The sequence below is a fragment of the Meriones unguiculatus genome, chromosome 3, assembly GCF_030254825.1.
Source record: "Meriones unguiculatus strain TT.TT164.6M chromosome 3, Bangor_MerUng_6.1, whole genome shotgun sequence".
Taxonomy (NCBI): Eukaryota; Metazoa; Chordata; class Mammalia; order Rodentia; family Muridae; genus Meriones; species Meriones unguiculatus.
This window is the reverse complement of record NC_083351.1, coordinates 71991490-72003550: the sequence shown is the minus strand read 5'-3', so window position 1 is coordinate 72003550 and position 12061 is coordinate 71991490. Positions and strand designations below refer to the sequence as shown.

General features: G+C 42.5%; 1 pseudogene; it reads left to right on the top strand.

Moving 5' to 3' along the window:
* Positions 1–2506: 2506 nt before the first annotated feature.
* LOC110543089 (igE-binding protein-like) lies at positions 2507–4321 on the top strand (annotated as a pseudogene).
* The last annotated feature ends 7740 nt before the right edge of the window (positions 4322–12061 follow it).

The window sequence follows — 12061 nt, the reverse complement described above, 5'->3', positions numbered from 1 at the left end:
GTGCCATTTTCTAAAGGGAAGATTTCCTACTACTCTTGTGAATTTAAGTTTGTGTGGGTGGTATGTATAAGAATTCAATAAAGTAGCCAACAACCGCAGCTACACTAGTAGATCTGGATGATAAAGGAAGGAGGAAGAAACTGGGAGGATGGGGCTGGAGAGATGGCTCAACAGTTAAAAGCACTGGCTACTCTTCCAGAAGTCCTGAGTTCAATTCCCAGCAACCACATGGTGGCTCACAACCATCTATAATGTGATCTGATGCCCTCTTCTGGCATGCAGGTATACATGCAGATAGAACATGCATAAAATAAATACATGAATAAATAAGAAGGAAAGAAAGAAAGAAAGAAAGAAAGAAAGAAAGAAAGAAAGAAAGAAAGAAAGAAAGAAAGAAAGAAAGAAAGAAAAGAAAGAAATGGGGAGGACTAGAGGGAAAGGAAACCATAATCAGAATACATTATGTTACAAAAGAATTTATTTTCAGTAAAAGAAAAAAAAAAGAAATAGAGAAAAAGACAATACCCCCCCAAAAAAAATAATATTATTGTGGACATGATTTTCCTTACTTTTGTAGGCCCACAAAATGCTTTGTCTTAAAAACAGAAATTAATCTCCAATTTCAAGTATAACCTAAAACTATGCCCAATATACACTTACCCAACATGGTAGCATGGAGCGAGTCAAATGTCTTTCTTCCCAACACTCTCTGGATTTAAGTATCTCTTCCAGCTAAAAATTTCTACATGCTCGAATCTTACTTCTAGAAATGTATTATCCTTGTTCATTTTGTTTTGGTTTGGTTTGGCTTTTGTTGTTGTTGTTTGTTTGTTTTGCTTAATTAATTAATTAATTTTGGTTTTTCCAGGCAGGTTTCTCTTGGGTAGCCTTTGCTGTCCTGGACTTGCTTTGTAGGCCAGGTTGGCCTCAAACTCACAGAGATCCTCCTGTCTCTGCCCCCCTGAGTGCTGGGATTACAGGCGTGCACCACACACCTGGCTTTTGATTTGGTTTTTGTTTGTTTGTTTGTTTTGTTTTGTTTTGTTTTGTTTTTTCCTCCAGCCTAAGTTGGCTTCAAACTCTCTATGTTCTGAGGATAACCTTGAACTTTTGGTCCTCCTGCCTCCACATTCTGAGAGTTGGCACGAGTTACAGGTATATACCATCATGCTTGTTTTTATGTGGTGCCGAGGATAAGCCCAAGGTTTCAGGCAGATTTGGGCATGCATTCTACCAACGGTGCCACACTCCCAGACAATACTCTTGTTCTTAAGCTGTATTCACTTTGCCTTTGCACAATTCAGTACTTTCAATATACAAGAAAATGTGTCAATGATCACTTGTGCATTAGCTATGGGATTTTACTCCTCCTGCCTCTTTGGTCTTAGTTTACCAAAGCCAGGACTAGCTCCTCTATGGGAAGAAGTTGGAATACAGAAGAGAAGGGAGACTTGTGTTTGCTTCTGAGAAACAGGATGAGACTGCTGGATGTCTTCCTCCATAAAAGCAACCACAGTGATAGCGACAGGGAGGATGCTACTGCACCCTACTCCATGTGCCTGCTTCTCAGTCACCATGCCTCCTTGACGGGTAGGATGATGTGTCTTCCTCTTTCCTCCTCTGGAGCACGGTCACATATGGGCCTGAAAGACTTCTTCATCTAAATAATCCACACTTAGACTGGAAACCATGCAATCATGGTATCCTTCTTATCTGTGACCCTTGAATTAGCGCATTAATATCTTTGGATTAATTACATTTCTGTGCCTATTCAAATTATATCATCTTTCTTGGGGGTTAGTGTGGAGAGCCGAGAGAATGCAATCGCCATTTCGAGATGGCGCCAACATCCGGCCCCGGCCCTAATGAACAAATAATAGAGCGCATGTGCAAGTTGCGAAAGCGCGCCAAGTCACTGCCCAGTCCGGGGCGTCATACGGGGCAATGGGCAAGCAGCCACCCAGCGGAGTACACGCCGCCATAGGGTGTATTTAAGCAGAACCATTCTGGAGCTTGGGGTCTTCCTCCCCTCATCGCTTGACTGCAATAAAGCTTGCTGCAGAAGGATCCTGGTGTCCGCATGCGTTCTTGCTGGCGAGATGGTCGCGCGGGTCACAACTGGTGCCGAAACCCAGGACACCCGGCAGCCTTTTATCGCTGGCCCTGAGGAGACCCCCTGCTCGCGGGGAGGATTCAGAACTGCAGCACTAAGGTAAGTTCTGAGAGTTATGTTTGGTCTTAAAGAGATACCACCCCATTTGATTGTCCCAGTTGCTCTTGCGTTTGTTTTGGTGGCCTTAGTGATTTTTCTTTTGGTTTCATTTTGTTTCCATAAAGGCTGGTGTTAAAGTGCTTTGTCTCCGTGGGACATCGTTTGACGGACATAGATAAGCTGCAGTGTCCCCCCCCCTTTTTTTTTGGTGTGCCGTTGGATACTGTTAGCCGGACGTAAATAAGCCGCGGTGCCCCTCCCTGTGTCAGTTTCTCTCGTAGATAAGGGAGCAACATGGGAGCTTCACATTCGGTGATCACGGCACTTCAGTCACTTTTAAAACAGCATGAACTAAAGTTTTCAAAAAGAACGTTGGAAGGATTTATTATGGAAATTGATTGCATTGCTCCCTGGTTTGTATGTTCAGGGTCGCTGACGCTTGCTTCCTGGGATAAGCTAGAAGGTGATTTACGGAGGGAGGAAGAAAATGGAAAGCTAAAAGTTGGAACTAGATCATTGTGGATTTTAGTAAAATCTTGCTTAGAAGATGAGAAATGCCACTCATCTGTGGCAGCTGGCCAAGGGGTGTTAGAGGAACTACAAGACAGCATGTCAGAAACAGAACGGGATAAAAGGTTAGGGGCCCTTAAAGAAAAAGAAAAAGACATCTCTAAGAAAAAAGGCCTTTCTATGGACGGTAAGCCCACAGACAGGATAGACAAGGGAAAGGACGCTCTGGGAGAGAAAGGTGAAAAGGGAACGAGAAACCCAAAAAAGAAGCCTCTTTATCCGATAAAAGAATTGGAGGCTTTGGGGCTTGATAGTTCTGAATCTAAGCAGCTGAATCCCTCTGAGGAAGAGGACTTAGAGGAGGAAATGGCTCGCTATGAGGAAGAGAGGCACCACCCTGATGAGCAGCCGTTACCACCAAATCGAGATAAACAGAGGGGAGGAGCTGGAACTCGCGGGGTTTTCTCATTAACCCCTAGTGCCCCTCCGCCTTATGTTGAGAGGCATGGTTTAGATTCCTTCTTTTCGAAAAGGGATAAAAGGAAGCTTTTGCAGGCTTTCCCTGTATTTGAGGCCGCGGAAGGGGACCGTGTTCATGCACCGGTAGAATATCCCCTTGTTAAAGAACTTGCTGAATCAGTTAACAAATACGGGGTAGATGCTAACTTTACAATCATGCGGCTTGAAAGACTTGCCAGTGTGGCCATGACTCCAAATGATTGGGAAAATACCATAAAAGCTGCTCTCCCTAGTCTGGGACAGTACTTAGAATGGAAAGCCTTGTGGCATGATGCTTCCCAAACTCAGGCAAAGCCAATGCCCATGCAGAAGAAAATCAGCGGCAACGGACCTTTGATTTGCTAACGGGGCAAGGCCAGTTTGTTCATAATCAGACAAATTATGATTGGGGGGCATATGGTCAGATCTCTGCTGCCGCTCTTAAAGCATAGAAAGCCCTTTCAAAGAAGGGCGAGGCCGGAGGACACCTGACAAAGATTATACAAGGCCCTCAGGAGCCATTCTCAGATTTTGTGGCCAGAATGACAGAAGCAGCAGGTAGAATATTTGGAGATCCGGAGAGAGTTAGGCCAATGATAGAACAGCTAGTATATGAAAATGCTTCCCCAGAATGTAAGACAGTCTTTACTCCTAGAAGGAACAAAGGGCTAACAGATTGGATAAAAGTTTGCTGAGGACTCGGAGGCCCGCTTACCAACGCCGGCCTGGTGGCAGCCATAATACAGAGCAAGAACTGCCCAAGTTCTGGAAACAATAAAGTTTGTTTAAATTGTGGCAAAATGGGTCATTTAAAAAGAGACTGTTGTGTGTCTGCACAAAAGAAAGTTCCTGGACTTTGCCCTAAGTGTAGAAAAGGCAATCACTGGGCTAATGAATGCCGTTCAGTTAGAGATATTCAGGGAAAACTTATTCAGCATGAAACCCCCCCCTAATGAGAGGAATGAGAATATTCCAAAAAACAGGTCTCAGGGCCCCAAAAGATATGGGACACAGGCAGGCAACAGGAGGGCTTATCCAGCTGTAGAGCAACAAGAGGATCAGCAGGGTTGGACCTCCGTTCCACCTCCCAATTCTTATTAATGCCACACATGGGGGTGCGACCTGTCCCAGTGGAGTTTGAAGGCCCCCTGCCTGAAGGAAGTGTCGGTCTTATTTTGGGTCGCTCCTCTCTCACTCTAAAAGGACTTATGGTCCATCCTGGAATATTAGATCAGGATTTTACGGGACAGCTCCAGGCGCTTTGTTCCTGCCCCCAAGGCATATTTTCTATTTCTCCTGGAGATAGGATTGCTCAATTAGTCCTCCTCCCAAGCCTTCATGACTGTTTTCCATCTACCAGAACACCAAGGGGCGCAAAAGGACTCGGTTCCACAGGAACAGATTTTGCTCATTTGGTAGTTGATCTTAAAACTAGACCTACCCTACAACTACAAATAGAAAGGAAAAGTTTACTGGTATTTTGGACACAGGGGCTGATAAAAGCATTATCTTCCACCTAGTGGCCTAAGGCGTGGCCTGTTACACAATCATCCCACTCCTTACAAGGGTTGGGATATGAGGCCAGCCCTGCGGTTAGTTCACGTTCTTTGATGTGGCAAGCACCGGAAGGTCAAACAGAAGTTTCATACCATTTGTTCTTCATCTCCCTGTCAATCTCTGGGAAAGAGATATTTTGCAGGATTTAGGATTAGCATTGACCAATGAGTATTCTCAACAAGCAGTTGATATAATGAAAAGGATGGGTTATAAGGAAGGAAAAGGCCTTGGTAAACAGGAACAAAGGAGATTACACCCGATTTCACAGGAAAGTAATACAGGGAAACAAGGCCTGGGTTTTCATTAGCTGCCATTGAGGGTTCCATGCCCATATCTTGGCTCACAGAGGAGGCCGTATGGGTTCCTCAATGGCCCCTTTCCTCTGAAAAGCTGGAAGCTGCTACAAGGCTGGTTAAAGAACAGGTACAGGTTGGTCATTTAGAACCATCTACTTCCCCCTGGAACACACCTATTTTTGTTATTAAAAAGAAGTCTGGAAAATGGAGACTTCTTCATGATTTAAGGGCCATTAATGCACAGATGTGGCTCTTTGGCTCTGTTCAGTGATGCCTACCTTTACTTTCCGCTTTGCCTAAACAATGGAGAGTCATAATTATAGATATCAAGGATTGCTTCTTCTCCGTTCCTCTGTGCCCACGAGACAGACAGAGATTTGCCTTTACCCTACCTGCTGTTAATCACCATGAGCCAGATAAAAGATATCAATGGAGAGTTTTACCTCAACGCATGGCTAATAGCCCCACCATGTGTCAATTGTATGTGCAGATGGCTCTTGAACCAGTTAGACAGCAATTTCCTTCCTTGTTACTGATTCACTATATGGATGATATTCTCTTGTGCCATGAGGAGTTAGCCATCTTGCAAGATGCGTATCCTTTGTTGCAAAAAACCCTGCAACAATGGGGATTGCATATTGCCACTGAAAAGGTCCAAATTTCATAAGTAGGTTCCTTTCTAGGGACTGTTATTTATCCGGAACGAATAATTCTTCAGAAAATAGAAATTCACAGGGACCATTTGCATACCTTAAATGATTTTCAAAAATTATTAGGTGATATAAATTGGTTTAGGCCATTTTTAAAGATTCCTTCTGCTGAATTAAAACCCCTATTTGATATTTTGGAAGGGGATGCATGCTCATATTTCTTCACCCAGAGCCTTAACACCGGCTGCAAGCCGCGCCCTGCAAGTGGTAGAAGACGCTTTACAAGATGCCCAATTAAAACGTGTAGATGAAACTAAGAACTTTGACCTGTGTGTCATTAAAACTAAACATTTACCAACTGCTGTATTATGGCAAGATGTACCCTTATTGTGGGTTCATCCCAATGCTTCTCCTGCAAAAATTATTGAATGGTATCCAGATGCAGTTGCTCAACTTGCACTTCGTGGGTTAAAAGCAGCCATTACATACTTTGGGAAGGAGCCAAAGTTCTTAATAGTGCCTTATACAGCTCATCAGGTTCAGTATTGACTGCTACCTCTGATACTTGGGCGGTGCTAGTTACCTCCTTTAGTGGTTTGATTGATAATCATTATCCTCGACACCCTGTTTTGCAATTTGCTTTAACTCAAGAGGTAGTCTTCCCGCATGTAACGTCCCAGGAACCACTTCGGGATGGACTGGTAGTTTATACAGATGGGTCAAAAACAGGAGTGGGAGCTTTTGTGGTTAATAATAAAGTTGTTTCTAAGCAATATCATGAGACCTCGCCTCAAATTGTGGAATGTTTAGTAGTGCTAAAAGTTTTGGAAAAATTTCCAGGTCCTTTAAATATTGTTTCTGATTCTAGTTATGTGGTAAATGCAACCAAAATCTTAGAGGCTGCTGGATTGATTAAAGCATCTAGCAAGCTTGCAAAAAATTTTCAAAGGATTCAGTTTGCCTTAATTACCAGAAGATCCCCTGTTTTATTACACATATTAGGGCTCATTCCGGTCTACCGGGGCCCATGTCCCATGGAAATGACCTGGCAGATCGAGGCACAAAGATGATTGCATTTGCCCTCCTTTCAAATTTAGAATTGGCTAAGGAGTTTCATAAAAAATTTCATGTTACAGCTGAGACATTGCATCATCGATCTGACATAACTAGAAAGGAAGCTAGAGATATTGTTACCCAATGTCAAAATTGCTGTCAGTTTTTACCTGTGCCTCATGTTGGGATTAATCCCAGAGGAATCCGTCCACTACAGATGTGGCAAATGGATGTTACTCACATTTCATCTTTTGGCAAACTACAATATTTATATGTTTCCATTGATACTTGCTCTGGAGTTATGTTTGCTTCTCCCCTGACTGGAGAAAAGGCAGCCCATGTTATTCAACATTTCTTGGAGGCATGGAGTGCCTGGGGAAAGCCCAAAATTCTGAAAACTGATAATGGGCCAGCCTATACTTCTCAAAAATTTGGACAATTTTGTCATCAAATGGGAGTGACCCACCTAACAGGTCTCCCATATAACCCTCAGGGACAGGGCATTATTGAACGTGCTCATCGCACTCTAAAGTCCTATTTAATAAAACAAAAAGGGGGAGTCGAGGAGGCTCTGCCCTCAGTGCCACGAGTGACTGTTTCCTTGGCACTCTTTACTCTCAATTTTTAAAATTTGGACAGTCAGGGCCACTCGGCGGCTGATCGCCACTGCTTAGAGCCTGATAGGCCTAAGGAAATGGTCAAATGGAAGGATGCCTTGACTGGTCAGTGGAAAGGCCCGGATCCTATTTTAATAAGATCCAGGGGAGCTGTCTGTGTTTTCCCACAGGAAGAAAACAATCCATTCTGGGTACAGGAGTGCCTCATGCAAAAGCTCGCGGCAGCTGAAGATGATCCTCCAACGAATATACCTGCAACTAATTCCAGTTCTTGCTTGGATCCTTCTAAATCGGGTTCCTAGTATTGTGGGGGTACAACGTTGGGCCATTTTGTCTGCATTCCCAAAGCCTATGCTGGTCAGACATAATTCATTGACTTTTCCAAAATTCTTCTCGTCCAATAAAGATTTAGGCCTGCCTTATTTGCCTTATGATGAGACTGAGGCATCATTAGGGGAAAGCCATGACTTTCCAGAAGCTGGCTCCCTTTGCTTTCAAATCGAGGATTCCGTAGGAGATTGTGTTCGGCTTACCAAAAGGATTCTTGGGTCATTTAGCCATAAGGATTGGAATTGGGAAGTTATGACCCAAAAGGAAAGGGGTAATAACGACACCATCGATGTCTATTATACCTTTTGGCAAAAGGTCACCTGAATAAACGGTTCCTTTTTAGGACCAAATTTTTTAGATAAAAATAGACCTCTTCAACCTAGGGTGGCCCCTTCATGTGCATGGGAGAATGATGAGACCATCCCTCCATGGTCCGACTGCCAGTCGCGCATTACTCGATGAGCTGACAAAAATAAAACCTTGTTCTTTCCCCAAATACGTTGATGGATCCTACAAAAGATTGGGTAATGAAAAAGGGGCTCTTTATACAACATCGAGATATGACCCCTTTTCATAAATGGGTACTTTGTGGGATAAATGGTACTTGTACGGACCTCAATCCTCTGGGATTCATTAGTGGTGGTAGTGTAGGGAAATCGATCGTCATGGGCGCCCTAAATGGTACTGTGTTTAAAAAGGATATGGAAATGGTGAATGCGACAAGGCAAATTACCAATTGGAATAGAACCATTACAAATCAGACGGCTTTTCCACCTAGTCCTGTCTGTGTTTATCCCCCTTTTTTACTTGTTTTGTCCAATAATTCTTTTAGAAATTGTACCAATGAGACATGCTGGATGTCACAATGTTGGAATGCCAGGTGTTACGCTCGTGCCCTGGTTGTTAGAGTCCCGCAGTGGATCCCAATCCCTGTGGAGACTCCATCCACCCTCTCCCTGTTTAGACAGAAGAGAGATTTTGGCATCACCGCAGCCATTGTTACTGCCATCGCTGTCACTGCAGCCAGCTTGGCAATGGCAAATTCAGTCCAAACAAGCACAACAGTAAATCAATTGTCAGCAGGTGTGGCTGAAGCCATGAACCTTCATGCATCTGCTAGTGCACAATTAAAAGGTGGATTGATGGTTCTTAACCAGCGTCTGGATCTTATGGAAGAAAGAATAGATATTTTACTTCAATTGGCTCAATTAGGATGTAAAAGAAAAATAGGAGCACTCTGTATTACCAGTGTACAATATGAAAATCTTACCCGAGCCGCTAATTTGTCCAGGAAATTGTCCTTATATCTTGCAGGAAACTGGTCAGAAGAATTTGAAGAAATGCTTGAAGAGCTAAGGGCGGCGGTGGTGACCATTAATTCTACTCCAGTGGATTTATCGCTCACAGATGGCTTATTATCCTGGGTTTTTCCGCCTTTTCTTATTTTAAGGAATGGGTGGGCGTTGGAATATTTGGTGCAGCATTATGTTGTGGCTTACTGTTCTTACTTTGGTTGGTCTGCAAGCTCAAAGCCCAACAACAACGTGACAAGGTCGTGATCGCGCAAGCACTTGTGGCCTTGGAGCAAGGATCATCTCCCGAACTTTGGTTATCCATGTTAAAAAATTAAAACAGACTGTGACACTCAGTTGATGCACCTCAGGGGTTTTACCCATTGCACTGAGTCGATGAGTGATCCAAGTCACAATGTTGCCTTTGCCTAAGCGGCTATGGTACCTAGATAGGAGGATGACAGCCCTTGCACTCCCTGGAATTTTATTCCATTGCATGGGAATGGGTGTCACCTCCATTTTTAATCTTCTCCCTTAGTCCCTGCACCCAGAGGACTTGTCTCCATTGCACCTGGTGGGGTAAGGGAGTAATCTAAAGCTCTTGATCGCTTACTCCCCAAAGAAGGAGTTCGCTTGATCGAGCTTAGGGCTTTCTTGTGCCGCGCTTACAAGGCTTTGAGGCAGTTTTCATTTATTAAAACAAAAAGGGGGAAATGTGGAGAGCCGAGAGAATGCAATCGCCATTTCGAGATGGCGCCAACATCCGGCCCCGGCCCTAATGAACAAATAATAGAGCGCATGTGCAAGTTGCGAAAGCGCGCCAAGTCACTGCCCAGCCCGGGGCGTCATACGGGGCAATGGGCAAGCAGCCAACCAGTGGAGTACACGCCGCCATAGGGTGTATTTAAGCAGCACCATTCTGGAGCTTGGGGTCTTCCTCCCCTCATCGCTTGACTGCAATAAAACTTGCTGCAGAAGGATCCTGGTGTCTGCGTGCGTTCTTGCTGGCGAGACGGTCGTGCGGGTCACAGGTCAGCTTAAATCCACAGATGTACAACCTTGCTTATATCAGTATTCTCTCTTGTTATCTCCTTATAAAACCTCCAGCACTTGTGCATACTGCTCCGGGAACATAGAAAACATTTAGCCTAATAATCACCAACTCACACATTTTTCTTTTCTGCCTAAGTTCTAAACCCTTTAAGGCCAGAGACTGATGTTAAGTTGGGTTATTCCCTTATATCACAACCACTCCTATGGGCAGTAAATAGGAAGCAGCTGGGAAAAGATTGGTTAATAAATGCCAGTGAAATATTAGACTATTGGACTGGCATCAGCACTGGGTTGTGATATGTTGTCGGAAAAAAAAAAAACAACCTTGAAATGTAGAATATAAGTTCTTGTTTATTTCTTCCATGGGAGGGGGATAAACCAGAAAAGGAGAAATTAGTGAAAAGACTAATGAAACTGCATATATGCAAATATTACAGGCTTAAAGGCGAGTACAAGGCAAAAGTGGAAAGAGTGAACTAGATCAAGGGGATAGATCATGGAGGACTTTGTTCCTGAATGTGCTCATAAAAAGAAACAGGAAGCCAGAGACTTTTGCTTTTGTTATTTGGGAGATTATAATATAATTACAACATTTCCCCATTCCCTTTTCTCTCTTCAAATTTTTCCATACCCTCCCTCCCTACTCTTCTTTATATTCATGGCCTCTTTCTTCACCAGCTGCTTTCCATGCATACATGTGTACAGATACGTGTGCACATTCCTAAATATAACCTGTACAACCTGCAAATGTTACTAGTAAGTATGTTTTTGCCATAGTAAAAATATGGTGGCAGTTGATCCTAAATCCAGTTTTGTTATTAGATAAACATCTGAAAACTTGATTTTAAATCTAGTTGCTCATTTACAAACTGTACAGTATGGAAGAAATATTTTAGAATACCCATGCTTGTTTTTAATAAGAAAAATAAGAAAAAATATAAATGTTTTAACCAGACATTGTACATTCTAATGGGTCAGATATTATACATATATGGCTTCTAGAAGAGCCTTCTACACTTTAAATTATGTTTGTCTACTCATTATTTGGTTTTATTGTTGGATTTTTTCCCATGTAGTTTGAAAAGTCTTTATGTCTGCATGACTTTGAGCTAGGACTAGAGTAAGTAGAAATAACTGTTGTAACTACCTCTGTAATAATGGCAATTGATGAGTTTTAGGAATACTCAATAACATATTAGACAAATGCAAAGCAAGAACGTTTTTTAATTCGTGGACAACTTATGGATCTAATCCATTATTTTATCTTTCATCTTCTCCCTTACAACTGTATGTGTGGCAAACCGAACCATGGATTATTCATTGAGGTGAAGACCCAGGCTACTTCAGTGATACAGCAAAGGTGCACCCGCAGACACTAATGAGGAAGGAAAATATAGCATTTACTTTTCAAAGGTGATTTGGTGATTTGTTCCTCTTAAGTTGAAAGTAATACTCAAGAAACTCACTGGAGGGTTGTAGCCCTCATTAACTTAAGATGTTTTGTTGTATTCCTATGGGCTCCAAATCTTGCAAAGCATATACAATTGATCCCTAAAGTAGACAATCTCTTGTAGTTAATATCCATGTCTACATAACCACATAACAATGCCATTTGACCTTTTTCTCCTTTAATTTTTTTCCTTTTTCAATTGATTTTCTTTTATCAAGTCATTTATATGTCCACAGCTGACAAAATAGCTACTTACCTACTTTCAAGTCATTGAACATCTGTCATGTGCAAATGTATGCATTTCTTCATCTATATCCCTGAGTATGGGTATGTGCTTCGAAAATGGCCATAAGTCATTGCTTTTCTATCAGTGATTAACTTGGAAATAGGTTCCTTTATTTGACCATAATTTGAACTTTTCTGACAGATTCCATACTGACTTTCTGAAAGACTATTTATACTTCAAGATCTATAAAAATTATTTAGTTTCCACTGTATGGTGAAGAGATTTCTCTTGCATATCCAGAGATATGTATACAACAA